This window comes from Triticum urartu, chromosome 2A (genome assembly GCF_056163025.1).
Source record: "Triticum urartu cultivar PI428250 chromosome 2A, HENAU_Tu73, whole genome shotgun sequence".
NCBI classification, from domain to species: domain Eukaryota; kingdom Viridiplantae; phylum Streptophyta; class Magnoliopsida; order Poales; family Poaceae; genus Triticum; species Triticum urartu.
Window position 1 is genome coordinate 457,889,135 of NC_141874.1, and position 8,176 is coordinate 457,897,310.

The window sequence follows — 8,176 nt, forward strand, 5'->3', positions numbered from 1 at the left end:
GTCCTTCCCACACGACCCAGAAATCGTTGGGGATAGGCCCTCTTGGGACCCAGGCTGGGGCCGTGTGCGATCGGGTGAGGCATCGAAAACCCAATCATTTCTGTAGGTGGTATGTACATCCCACACGGTAATCTGAGAAAATCATTTCCGTAGGTATGTACATCCCACACGGTGAATCCCAGAAAAACATTTCCGTAGGTATGTATGTCACACATAGTCAATCCAAGGAATTCGTTTATGTTCTTATGTACGTCCCACATAGTCAATCCAGGGAAACGTTTCAGTTCGTACGTATATCACACATAGTTCTTTGTGTGGAAACGTTTGTGCAAGATGGCCTAACGCAAACTGTTCGCTACCGAAAGCCGTGTGTGATTGTTAGTTGATCGAACACGCCTACTTTCTAGAAACCGTGCGGGTTGTTTGAGTTCATCGCCCACGGTGCTGTCTGAGTAACCGTCTGCAATAGAAAACCCCAATAAGCAGGGTAATTAGCCTATTATTGATAATCCGTGTACTAATCAAACTGATATTTCTTATAAAACACGCCAGATATTTCATATCCGTACAAAAGCAACCAGGATTTCATAATCGAATTACATCAGATAGCTTCGGCACTCAGTTACGCAATTACACAATAGCACCAAGTTTCACATGCAGCATCAAAAACCTTTGGAAAGTAGCATCATGCATGGTAAATAGACAGATAAATCTCATCTGGGAAACTACAGAAGCGGAAGGCAAATATTGAGCCTTCAGTGATGTTGAATGTCCTTGCAACTTTAGGCCAGTGGCTATGGATAATTTCCCGTCCAACCTTCGTCCTCTTCAACAAGACTTCAATATTGTATCATGGTTGTTGAATGAATACCTTCCTCGCCTCTTGACCATCCAGGTGGTTTGAGAGGTAATCATCGGTGAACTGCTTTGAAAAGTACTGAAAACAAAGCTATGCATAAATCGCCGTTGTAAATTTTGAAATGGCGCAAGGGGTAAAAACAAGGTAAAAGAGTTGGTACCATCCTATAGTTGACTGATGTCTTCTTCATTGTGGAAATAAAGATCTTGTTGTTATTCGTCACAAGTTTCTTCATCCTAACAATCTTTCTGAGTTTGTTGACTTGACTGATATTTATGGACATCTCATTTCCCCATATGCAAAATGGGTCGAACAGTGGGTGTTGGGGATATAGTTACTGGAGGTAAACCGGCTAGGCATGGCCGGATTAGCTCCATGAAGATTGAAGCCCATGAAGATGAGAAGATACTGGCGCTTTAAGAAGGCCCAAGGCCCAAAGACGGATTAAAGCCTGTAGATGTGAACCGACTTTATCATGTAAACTTGTATTGTAAGTTAGAGGGAGAGAGACCGAGCCGGACACCTCTATGATCCGGCCTCGGGACTCTGTAAACCGGCGGGCGTCAACCTGTGTATATAAAGGGACGACCCGACCACGGTTTGAGGACAGAGAAAGAACAACTCGAGGGCCAGCCAAAGCGGATTCGCTCCCTGGTCATCGAAACCCTAGCAATACCAATCACAACTAGACGTAGGCTTTTACCTTCATCGAAGGGGCCGAAGTAGTATAAATTCTCCGTGTCCCCTTGTCCGGTTTAACCCCTCTAAGCTAACCCGTTTTGATGGCTCCACGACTAAGTCCTTTCACGAGGACATCTGCCGTGACAAACCCACGACAGTGGGTCTAAGCCTCTGACAGCAGGACCTACATGTGCAAGACCAAACTGTAAGAAACCTAAATATTAGAATGATTCCTGCAACTGCACAACAATGTGCTATTAGCCAAAGGACCCTGCTTGAACAAACCTCGATGGTAAACCGCAGTGTCTCCCATTGTTTCCCTGCAACACACATAAGGAAGATCTTGATCAGGTTAACTGAGAGTTGACATACTATCAATAGAATATGTATTGAGTACAGACAAATTCGATTGGTGTCACATGCATAACAATACAAAATTGTACCCACAACAAATGAAAATCAAATTGCAGAACTGAACCAAATAGTCAAATGGACAGCAGACCAAATGAACCAAAATAGTTAACTGAGCATGGCATTGCACAATAGAAACATGTACTAGAAGATAAGACAGTTAACAAAACAAAGAATGCTTGAGAACAGTACTATGAAATATAGCAATTGTTGGACCAAAGTGTTAACTGAACATTACATTTCAGAGGACCAAACTGTTAACTGAACATCAGATTGCATATTAACATTACAGAGGACAAATCACTAGAAGGCATTGGCGGTGGCCTCGAGAAAACATCACGAACTGTATTTTAAAGTAGACAACCACGTGGCGGTGTCGACGGTGGCCTCGAAGATGAGGTGCTCCTCCAAGCTCTGGCGGTCGACACGCATGGCAGCCATAGCGACCTCGTTCGCGCGTGCGGTCGCATGCTACTTAGCTCCACGTTATACTACGTGTAAAATGGCTGTGGGCGGCGCTTAATTGGAGGAGGGGGGCAGTGATTTCAGTGGAAGGTGTCGCTCCGTTGGTCGGGGCATGTGGGACGGGAAAGGAGGAGGATGGTGTGGGTGGGGTGTGGATTACCTGACCATATCGACGAGGCCGCGCAGCAAGAAGAAGGGTCGGCGGCGAGGAGGCCACGCAACAAGAAGAAGGGTCGCCGGCAAGGAGACGGCGCTGCAAGAAGAAGGGTCGCCGACAAGGAGGCGGCACTACAAGAAGAAGGGTAGCTGGCGAGGAGGCGGCGCTGCAAGAAAGGTCGCCGGCGAGGAGGCTGAGCTACCAGTAAGCAGTAGTGAAGGTTTGAACTTGAAAAGCAAGGAGGAACAGTGGAAATGTGGCTTTTGGTAGGAGGGAGGGGGCGGGGAGATAGATATTTCCGCGGTGGTCAAAATTTTTCGCTCTGTGCCGCGAGAAACTGGAGCGAACTATGGCTCAAGCGGGGGCGGTGGACTGTAGACGACGAAGCTTCCTGCGTAAGCCAGACAAGATGGTGCGCCAAGATATTTTATATCGCATCCAACATGATTCTTTCTAGTAAACTGTTTGTGGTATACCTGAATTTTTTATTATGTTTTGAAAGACAAAATGGTGTTACAGAGGGAAAGGATGGTGTTTGAATTGCTAGAACATTTACGTACAGTGAACATGCAACTAATACATGAGTGTCGTGTTTAAATTTGGAATTATTCCGGGTTCATTTGGCACTTTTATGCATTACTTGAGTTTCTGGGCATTTAATATGCATAATTCAAATTTGAACTACAAGCACATGCTCCAATGCACCAAAGTTTGCTGAAAAATCACATGTGTTTTTTTAGGTGAATTTATAGGTCTCAATCAAGAAATGGGTATAAAATTCAAACATCTAGGTGTCGTGGCTCGGCTGGAATGATTGAGAAACTTGGTTTTTTAATTTCTGTAAATCCAAAACACGGCTAAAAATCATGAAACTTGGCATGGTGTCATGACATGGCACCAATATGCTGCAGTAAATTTTTTGACCGAATTGGGACAAGCTTTGGTGTAAGCTTCTTGCAAACACTACACCGCAACACCGATGTGATGGCATGTAATCTGCCGGAAGAAGACCCTTAAGAGGGGCAGAAAAACTGCCAGGACAGAGTTTCTCCCGGTAGATAGAACTGCCACAACAACGGCTGCCGGGAATCATATTTCTCGGCAGATACAGATCTCCCGGCAGTTCCACTGCCAGGAAGCCCTGTTCTCCCGGCAGATACAAGTGTATGCCGGTAATTCAATTGCCTGCAGTTATAATAATGCCAGGCAGACGGTCTGCCCTTTACTTGTACTTACCCCGGCAGTTTTCCTGATCCGGGTAGCACATGTATATTTCTTCTAATTTCTATCCAGAAGAATTCACTCAAGATTCAATAGCAGATCTCATACACATAATGACTATATATCAATACTTCAACATTCATTCAAGCTTTCAGTAGCATCCAGCTACATCAATAAACATAATTTACACAAGACCTACATGCGTTCAGTAACATCCAGCTACATCAATAAAGAGAACTGACAAAACACATATGTGAGTAGAGTTGCATCTAGCTACATCAATAAACAGAATTTACATAAGACTAAGATTTTATTTTTCTTCAAACTAAGCTAGACAAATGGTTTGAGCTTTGATGCACAGAAGGAGCCATGTCCAGGAAGACAAATTGCTTGGTCGCAACCGTTTGTTGAATAACTTCCTGCGATGTCTTCAAAATAGTAAATACCAAACTTGCCAACATCTTGTGAAACAACAACATTCAAAGAGTTACCATACTTGCAATGCTTTAAAGATCACATCTTAACCACACCTCCACATGATTGTGGATGTATATGGAAGACCTGCAACTAGATCAATGTGATTTGCAAGAATTTAGTTCAGAGAAGTAAAACATTAGTATAAAAAGCTAATGAAACAGATGTCAGTTACTGTATTTTGTTTTAAAAATATCTTAACATGAAAACAACATGTGTGCATGTTCAGAGATGAGAACCATGTTACAGAAAAAAAATTCCATGGGATCCCCAGTTCAAACATCAAGAACATGAGTCTTTTATCTTCATTTGGTGAAATGGATATGCTCATGTGCAAGCTCCATAAACAAAGTTTTACACATCTAGCCTTCCTAATCAATTGAAGAATTCATCACACATTGTAGTTATCTAACAAATCAGACCAGACACAACAGATTGACTAAGGCCATATAAAATCATGACAATTGTAAAAAGAAAGGAAAAGGGAGACTCTAGAACGAATTAACATGTCGAGAACTTACACAACCGAAATACTTCTGAGTATCCACCCTTAACCTACAAACCCATTAATTAAGGATATGATCTGGTTGGTTTAGTTTAGAATGGTTGAATTTATAGAATTATGAAATCAAAGGTATGAAATTTTGTAGCATTCAACAATCTCATCCTTAAACTTACGAGCTTGATACAGAACATTTTGAACAAGAGAAAAAAATAACTTCAAATATTTTCAAAGTACAAACCAGCAACATCTATGAACTATGTAACAAAAATCATAACATCAAACCAAGAGAAGATTAAAAAAACTGAACAGGACATAGGAAAGGATATGGCAGCTGATTACAAAACATCAGACTTTCATAATCATAACATCAGACTTTCAGTGTGTGTATATAGTTCATAGATGTTATGTCAAACTTTCAGACATAAGAAAGGACTTTCAGACTTTCAGTGTGTGTATATCTATAGCAATATTACTACAGCTGATTATAATGACAGATTTTTGACACTTCCAAGTACAAATACTAATGTATAGTAAACAGTAAGCAATAAAATGCAAGGTCAAACAATTTGTAAGCATGATATGCTTCCTTTTTCCACCAAAACTGCATGCCAAGCATAGCATGTGTATACTTATGAAACATAGCACCATGCATTGTACAATGAAATAAACTAAATAACCATAAAAAATTCACACCAAGCACTAGAGCTAATTTTGTTGGATGGTACACACTAACAATTAAAGACAGCAGATAAGAGCTCAAAATGTCACCGAAGGCCAATAGGATGTGAGCGCCTACCGCCTATATAGTTCACTATAATTTGAAGCCACCATTATAAATTAGCAAAATTTATATCAAAACTTTGGCATCTTTGTACTGGATACCATAAGTTTCCTACCAAACAAGGATTATGATCAGTCAGGCAAATACATTCTGGCTCAACATACAACAGATAGAGTAGCATACATTCTGGCTCAACATACAACAGATAGAGTAGCATGTGCCGGTACCTTAGCAATGAGCGATGGGTTAAGGCGAGCTTCATCGGCTGGCACACGTGCTAGAGCTTCAGTTTTCTGCTGTGAACTTTTCCTTGGTTCATGCCTGAGCCTGAATGAGTGTGTACAGTGCGCTGGCTTCCACGCTTGAGGCTTCCATGAGGTACAAGTGGGCAACAGCAAACAAGCCCTAGACAATGGTGCCACGAGGCCTATGCAGACAACCTATAAGATTAGGACGATCAAGTCACGTGAGACAACATGTGCCCTTCTGCAGTAAGTAAAACAAGCAATACTTCTATTTACAAGTCAGAATATGTAGCTGACTAAACATTCGTATTTTCTCTAGTAAATTTTACTAATTGTGGAAGCACTGCTTTACAACTTTAACAATAAATAAACTGTACAAAGAATGTGACAGAGACAATAAGGATACATTGTATTATAAGTATGTAATTGCTTGCGGTCCTGAAAAACATGACGGTATAATATTCAAACTGGCAAAGTTGTGTCAACTTCAAGTCACTTTCACCAACAATTCTCTGGACACGAAAAGCATGCTCACACAAGATAAAAACATTGCAACTGGAATTTAATCCACACTAACTACTACTTCCTCCATTCCAAAATACTTGAAGTTCTTGTTATTTGCAAAGCTGCTATCATTATTAAGCAAAGAGCAGCAAACATTTCAACATATAGTCTAGTGATATGAGATCCAAAGCCGTGAAACCAAGTTGCTACATAATCATATTATTTGCAAAAGGAAGAACCTCATGAAAGAGACCTTAATTAAGAAGCATCATGAACCAGAATGAGAAGAATATCTACACATACATTTTGAGTAGTATAGAATGAGCAAATATCTCAATTCTCTTCCATGCACAAGACTTCGAGTTCTAGTGAACTCAGTTCGGTTTGTAAAGCTTGTTTCTTGGAATAACTAAATTATACATGAGATAAAAAATCAGATAGTATCAAGAAATAACTGTTCCAAAGCAAGTAGTCATACCATGATTTAAAATAGATAAATAGCTAACATAACAACTATTTCTACAAGCATAATTTTCGACTTTCAGTGTGTATCGATGGCAAGATTCCTGTTGTGTACAAAATATTAAACACTATAATGTCAGGTCAACCACTTTTTACACATGAAAAATAAGTACTGGACTTTGTATAGGAATACAAAAGAAGGCAGCAACTATGCTATTCATAAATTGCTCTATGGCAGGCAGACCAACAACTTTGTTTCATGAACTTCCCAATAACAAAAGACTAAGCTTCAGAATACACAAGTCATGCAAATGCTCAGTTCCAGTACATGTAAAAGCTGTTCTGAATTTTGAACAAATTTTTTACTTTGCTAATTAAGTTCGTCAGTGAGTATCGACATGCTTCCGCTGCTTTACCCAAAAAGTATGAGTATACAACGCGTTCTACAAGCCAAATACCTAGTTGTAAATAGGAAGTAATTAAGATATACATGATATATAGGGATGGCTCCGAGGAACTAGTACCATGAAAGAGCTGCTCTGAGAGGGGACGTAGAACCGCTGCCCGTCATGTTGCAGCCCGAACAGCACAGCGCCATCCGTCCTCCACAGCCCACGTGGAAGGTGCAGGCCCACAAAGAAGAGAACCTGTCGATGTAGATGCAACTCGCGGTTGACCTACTTGAACTCACGATCTGGTGCTTGCCACAAGCGTTCTGGAGGTTGAACCGTGTTCTGGATGCAGTGGCGCTGCCTTAGCTATGGTGGAGGGAGTCCATGGAGAGGCCGCCGGGGTCGGGCTCCTCGGGAGACACGCGACTACTCTGGAACTGGGCGAGGCGGATGTGAAGACGACGGGGAAGTGGCGGTGGAGAGGTGCACACTTGGGGTGGTGGTGATGAGGCCCGGAGCGGCCATATCCAGCAGCACCGACGACCGGTGCAGCCAGATCTGGCAAGGACTAGGCCAGGACGGTTCCATCCAAAGGCAGGCCAGCGAGGTGAGGCCGTAGCAGGGCGTGTGTGGATCGGAGAGGGAGAGGAAGAGATGTAGTGGCGGCGGCGCACGGGGAAGGGGAAGAACGGACTGCCCAGATCTAGGGTTTGGAAGGGCGGTGGTAAGGTTGCTGGAGGGATGGTCGATTTGGGGAAGAACTGCTTGGGCCGGCGGCTTTATTTTCTTTGGAGCCCAAACTTTCAGTATCTCCCGCGCTAGAGCGTGTCTTGGCCCAATGTCGCGCGCCACACAATCGCCGGCAGTTAACGGGCCGTGACTTGGTTCTCCCGGCAGATACACTGACCTGACATGTGTGCGTCATTTCCGGCAGTTTGCGTGTCCTCTTTACTCAACTTTTGCAGGCAGTTTCACTGCCCTTTAGTACTTCTCCCGGCAGTTATAAGATTCCCGGCAGA

General features: G+C 42.5%; 1 long non-coding RNA gene across 1 annotated transcript; it reads right to left on the reverse strand.

The window, feature by feature from the left end:
• Window positions 1–3,914: 3,914 nt before the first annotated feature.
• On the reverse strand, window positions 3,915–7,929 carry LOC125537764 (uncharacterized). The gene is made up of 3 exons (XR_007296075.2): window positions 7,290–7,929; window positions 5,782–5,994; window positions 3,915–4,361 (listed from the first exon to the last, which is right to left on the reverse strand). It is a non-coding gene; the product is annotated as an uncharacterized LOC125537764 (long non-coding RNA).
• Window positions 7,930–8,176: the final 247 nt, after the last annotated feature.